The sequence below is a fragment of the Lipotes vexillifer genome, unplaced genomic scaffold (assembly GCF_000442215.2).
Source record: "Lipotes vexillifer unplaced genomic scaffold, Lipotes_vexillifer_v1.1 scaffold287, whole genome shotgun sequence".
NCBI classification, from domain to species: domain Eukaryota; kingdom Metazoa; phylum Chordata; class Mammalia; order Artiodactyla; family Lipotidae; genus Lipotes; species Lipotes vexillifer.
In genome coordinates this window covers 235928-242387 of record NW_006777084.1, presented here as the reverse complement: position 1 = coordinate 242387, position 6460 = coordinate 235928, and the positions used below count along the sequence as shown (strand labels likewise).

General features: G+C 39.7%; 1 pseudogene; it reads left to right on the top strand.

Annotated features, from left to right (window-relative positions):
• Positions 1-1702, top strand: part of LOC103087157 (developmentally-regulated GTP-binding protein 1 pseudogene) — a 2942-nt pseudogene extending 1240 nt beyond the window's left edge.
• The last annotated feature ends 4758 nt before the right edge of the window (positions 1703-6460 follow it).

The window sequence follows — 6460 nt, the reverse complement described above, 5'->3', positions numbered from 1 at the left end:
CGCTGAGCCTGCGCATCGGAGCCTGTGCTCCGCAACGGGAGAGGCCACAGCAGTGAGAGGCCCGTGTACCACAAAAAAAAAAAAAAAAAATTTACTACGGTGTTCTGTATTTTGGTTATGTATTAAAATATAATCATGTAGTGCTTAAAAACAAACGCCTTTAGTCAATAACAGGGAACTTATTGCTCCCGCAGCCTTGAGTTTCCCGGTTTTGCAGGTCGTAAGCCTTGCAAACAAATTCATCTTTCTGCTTTGTTTTACTGTGTGTGCAGAATTTGGTTTTTGACATTACATACCTGTGTGCACATAGGGGCCAGAACAGAGGTCCAAACTCACTGACGCAGTCCAGGACCCGAAACAACAGAAAACCTTCCTCCAAACACGGCGGAATTGGAATGGCGTCAGCGAGGAGACCTTTCCGCGCGCTGTATTGTCGCGGTGAATAGAAGACACACACCCTGAACTTTCGCGAAAAGTAGGAAGTATCGCGCCTGCGCACTGCAGTAGCTCCCGCTGGCTTTGGCGGGTTTGCTGGCGGGTATGCGACAGAGGCAGTCAGTGTGGAGGCCACTGCACCCCCCCAGGGACTCGCCACTAGGGGCAGCACCTTAGCCAACACCTCGGAGATCGAAGCCGAGATGGCTCGGACTAAAAGAACAAGACCACAGCACACCACTTAGGGCTGCTTAAGGCTCGCTCTGGTAAGCTTCGCGGAGAACTCATTACTCGAACAGGTGGTGGTGCTGGTGAGCCGGAAGGTTTTGTGTAGCCAAGACAGGTGGTGCTCGAATTAGGTTTGTGGGCTTTCTAACTATGAGGAAGTCAGCCCAGCTCAGTAACTTGGCAGGGGTATATTCTGAGGTGGCAGCCTGAATTCACTACTCTAACCACTGTGCCCCGTGTCATCAGATACAAAGGGGCCAAGATGCAGCTCCTGGATCTCCCAGGTATCATTGAGGGTGCCAAGGATGGGAGAGGCAGAGGCCGTCAAGTCGTTGCAGTGGCCCGAACATGTAACTTGATCCTGGTTGTTCTGGATGTCCTGAACTGTTGAGACATAAGAAGATAATTGAAAACGAGCTGGAAGGCTTTGGCATTCACTTGAGCAACAAACCCTCTAATATTGGTTTTAAGAAGAAGATAAGGGACGCATTCATCTGAAAGCCTCTTGCCCTCAGAGTGAGCTGGATGCTGAAACTGTGAAGAGCTTTCTGGCTGAGTACGAAATTCGTAATGCCGTTGTGACCGTCACGATACCACAGCTAGTGACTTCATTGAAGTGGTGGAAGGAAACAGAATTTATATCCCCTGATATCTACGTGTTAGTTAAATAAGATTGATCAGATCTACACTGAGAAATTGCGTATCGTCTATAAAATGCCTCATTGTACCTATCTCTGCCCATCACTCCTGGAATTTTGATGACTTGTTGGAAAATATCTGGGAGTATCTGAAACTAGTGAGGACTTAGACCAGACGCAAAGGCCACTTCCCAGATTACACATCCCCAGTGTTGTTCTGCCTTACCCCAGAACCACGGTGGAGGATTTCTGCTGAAAATTCACGAAAATCTTATCAAAGAATTTAAATACGTTCCAGCCTGTGATTTCTCTGTGAAACACAAAAAAATGGTTAAAGCCATATGTTGGAGGATGAGGATGTCATTCAGACACAGAAACCTTCCCCTTTCTCCATCTGCTAGGCCAACCCCTGCAGCTTTCCAAATGACCAAGCATCCTACCCCAAACCCCTTCTGGCTTTGGATCAAGATTCAGGAGGGAGATGGAGGCACCCAAACTGGCACTTCACTTATCTTCATGTCACCTTGTACTTTGAACTACATAAAGGACCAGGTAGGAAAAAAAAATGACCACATTCATTAGGATTTGTTTATTTATTTATTTATCATTTATCTGTTTGGGAATTCATAATTAAGGTGGTCATAGGATCATAAACATTTTTGAAATCTTGTTTACGGCATAAGTATGCAAATCTGCAAATATGTAAACAAGGACACCTTTACCTGAGGTGAGGCTAATGAATGTTTAATGAATTCTTGAGTGACATAACCTTTCAGTGACAGTGCTCACTCTGCTTTTCATGCTAGCATATAGGACACATCAGTAATTATTTAAACTTTTATCTTTCATTATTTAATTAATGGAAATAAAGACAAGCCTGAATATATTCTATTATTGAAGAAAATGACAAAATATTTTAACTACCGAAGAGAAAAAAAATTTGTGAAAGATCATTTTAGACCAATTTTGTTGTATTTTAAAATATCTGTATTTACAGAAATACATTAAGATAAATATAAGCTTTATAGTAACCCAAATATTTCCTCTTCATTTATGAGTATGATCGATAGGAGCTGCTACAAAACAGAAGAAAAGGTAATTCCTTAAAATATTCAGTTCTAGAATGTGTCCATGACCTTTTGTGCCTTGTGCCACATGATGAATTATTCATAGAACATTGATAACAGTGTGACATACAGTCTTATACACAGGGGATCAAATCATTGAGCTGGGAGAGGAAGATTGTAATTCTCCTTTTGGCTCTGCCATTACCTGTTTGACCCTGGCCAGTTTATTCATTCATTCATTCGTTCATTTATTCAACTCAACAAAATTTTAGGAAACTTCTCCCAAGTGCTTTGCACTCTACCAAGCAATGGGATATAGTAATTACCAAAATGTCCCCAGCTTCATAAAGCTTACAGTACAGTCATTTAACCTCCATTCAAGTCATTTACTTTCTAGTCAAGACACATAATTTTTTTGGTCTCAAGTCTTCTTATTTATGAAATGAAAGAATTTGGTATTTGTAATACCCTATCAAAGACTCCTGAGTCTTCATCAATAAAACATGCTTTCAGTCATGTTCTCCATAATGATTGTAGGTTGTCCTCAGTTATGCATACCATGTTGCAGAATTCTTATGTGACCAGTAGCAACTGTTCCTTGAGCCATTTGACACTTTTGCTGTATGGTACATCAAATACTACCACGATATTCACTGAACAACCCACGTGTCCATCCCATAATCATGACCTCTTTAAGTTCCACTCCTAACTCAGAGCATTCCAACCAGTGTGAAGGGGCTATGGGAGTGTGAGATGATAGCAATTCCCTCCAGCTATAGAGGAGTATGATAAGGATGTGGTAGGCTAGAGCACCTGGCTTGTGGGCTTCTAAAGCAAACAACCCGATCTACTTCCTTTTATGTATTGTATATGTATATCATTTTCTAGGTATACCATGATGTAAAAGAAATTGGGAATTATTACTCTAACCAATCAAGTTATAAAGTAAAAAATGCAAATATTACAATGTAGGTAAAGAAAAAAGTATAAGAGCAGAAGAAAATTAGGAAATAGTCACTGTCAAGTTCTAAAAAGTCTTTTAGAGCACCAAAACTAATTTAATATTATCTGTATAAAATTGGAACCAACAGATTTTAGGCTATTTCAGAGAATATAATACTGTACAGGAATATGACATCGAATCTAAAGTAAAGGAGTAAGCAGCGTCTTTGGTCAAAAGTCTCAAGCTATAAATTAATCATTTCAGTTTATGAGGCGGTGTCCCCTTCCCCTTTATTTAATATGTTTATAAATAATCATTCTCTAAAGGGACTATAAATAACCTCTATGTTAGTAAAGTTAAATAATATATACTACCAAATCTAAATTCCTGTGATTATGTCCCTGGAACCCTAAGGGATAATTTTTTTTTTTTTTTCGGTATGCGGGCCTCTCACTGCTATGGCCTCTCCCGTTGCGGAGCACAGGCTCTGGACGCACAGGCTCAGCAGCCATGGCTCATGGGCCCAGCCGCTCCGCAGCATGTGGGATCTTCCCGGACCGGGGCATGAACCTATGTCCCCTGCGTCGGCAGGCGCACTGTCAACCACTGTGTCACCAGGGAAGCCCAGGGATAATTATTTTTAAAGCTTTCTTATTCTGACTTAAATATAAGTAAATAAATTAGATCAAAGCCCTGATTTCTATAAGAACTCCTGTTGGTTCTTACAGAAATACCATCCCTCAAGATTCTCAAATCTGTCAACCTACCCGTTCACACAGCCACTGCCTTAAGTCTAGCTCTCATGTCTATCATCCAGTCCCCCTCCCCATTGTTTCCAGAATGCTTCTATGTCCTCTGCAAGATGTTTTGAAGGATCCACTTCATCTATAGAATTGGTTTTCACAGAAGGAGGAATACACAACCTACTATAATCTCAAATTGTTTTAGGAGGGATTTGTATGTTTTTCAAGTGGATTTTCTTTAAAGGTAAATAACACTGGTCAGCTGAGTAAAGTCAGAGTTCCCTGATATGGCACCCAAGGTCCTTCTTGATATGCCTTCAGCATTTCTCTTTAGTCTCGTCTCCTACTGTCCGTATTGCAAATAGTTCTAAACTGTCTACGGTTTCCCCCAAATACTGGTGCATCAAATACTGGTGTATTTAAACATGCCTTTCTTTTACCTGTAATATCCTTCATCGCCACTTCTCCCATCCTTCAATTACACTTCTCTGATCTTCACAGATAAAGTTTATCACTCCTCACTCCATCCATGTTTTAACATCTGCTCTTACAACACAGATAAAAGTATGCTTATGTCCATCTTATCTGCTAGATAGGATCTTTTTTGAGTATAGACATTGTGGATTGTATCTTATTCAACCAGCATAAGGCCAAGCATATTAAGTACACAATAAATATTTATTAAATTCAAGGAAAACCTTTCCCATAAAGTTTGTCATGATATTCTCTGAAGCTTTAAAAGTCAAATTATAATTGAGGGTCCTTGAAAGATATTATGATGTCAACTGTGAAAAAATATTTTCAACTCCTTACAAAATTTATAACATGTAAATTCAGTATAGTGAAGAAGAGATTTGAGGTTATAATGCCTATATTCAAAATTCCTTATTCATGTCAGCAATGACTATGAAGCAGGCAGTATGCTAGGTACTGAGATTGAAAGATGAATAAGAAAGGGTCACTAGAACCTTCAGTTCAAAAGTATATGATTATATTCATGAAGCCTACTCAGACTTTTCTCAAATACTCATGAAAATAAAGGGAAAAAATAATGGCTTGACATCATCAATTACTAAGATTAATAACAATCAATACCAGTTTCTGGAAGGAAATGAATGTGAACTGGTAATTTTCAAGGTTTTAGTTAATATTATACTGTGCCTTTGTTTCATGGTATACACTCAGCCTGCAGTAACATAGCATATGACTCAAGATTCTGAGAAATATTATTTTAGATCCAAATTCTATACCTAGCCATAACAGGGAAGCCATGTCCAAAGGGAATTCCTGGCAGTGCTAGCTTATATCATCTTTTTAAAAAGAAAACAGTGTAAAGAGAGATTCTTGTTCCCAATATTTTCCATGAAAAACAAGTGTCAGTATTTCTTCGGAATGCACTAACATAGGTCATATGCCAATTTCAGAATCAATCACTGTGGCCAAGAGAATAAATGAGGTAATTGGCCAGACTTAGGTTATATCTGTGTGCCTGGAGGGAGAGCAGTAAGGGCCAGAGGTCATCCACACCTAAACCACACAGATTGAGAGTGGGCTCAAGTCAATGGTATAAAAAGAAAGAGAAAAGATGCTGAAAATCAGAACAACGCAAGCCCCTTCTAGAATAAGAAGAGAGAAAACCTCCAAGTCAGTATTAATCTATGTTCTCCTTTCAGCATTATTCCTCCCTAAGAATGTGAAAACTATTGTAGTACCAGGTACAGTAGATAGGGAAAATAGTGTCTTATAGTAGTTATAAAAACAGGTTTAACCTCACAGACACCGTGGAAAGGCCTAGGAAACTCCCAGGGATCCATGAACCGCATTTTGAGAGTCAATGCTATGGATAATGCTTCTCAAATTTTGATGTCTATATTAATCTCTCGCAAATTCTGATGAACTGTAGATTGTGATTTAGTTGGTCTGGGATGAGACCTAAGACTCTTCATTTCTAACAAGCTTCCAGGCAATATTAATATGCTGCTGGTCCATGAATCACTCTTTGAGTAGCAAAACTTAAACAGTAAGGACATAATTCACATGAAATCCAGAGACAGAGAATTCATGATTGGTTTACCCTGTTGTTGTTTTCTCTATCCATATCTTTCTCTTTCTCTACACTGCCATCCACAATGTCAGTTTTGTTCTAAGACTGATTTCACCCTTAATCATGGGATGTCTTGTAAGAAGCATTTGAGCTTTATCCTTCCTCATTTATGTCCACCTGGTGAGAGCACTTCCCACCCTCAATGAACCAAAGACTTGAGCTCATGTTCCTGACCTCTTAAAGCAGTTCCTGCAGCCAGAGGATATGCCATGTGTGATTGGTTCAGAGCTGGGATACATGAGTCCTTCACTGTTTTGGGTGGAGATGATTTATCCTAATTAACTGAAAAGTGAAATGGTGAG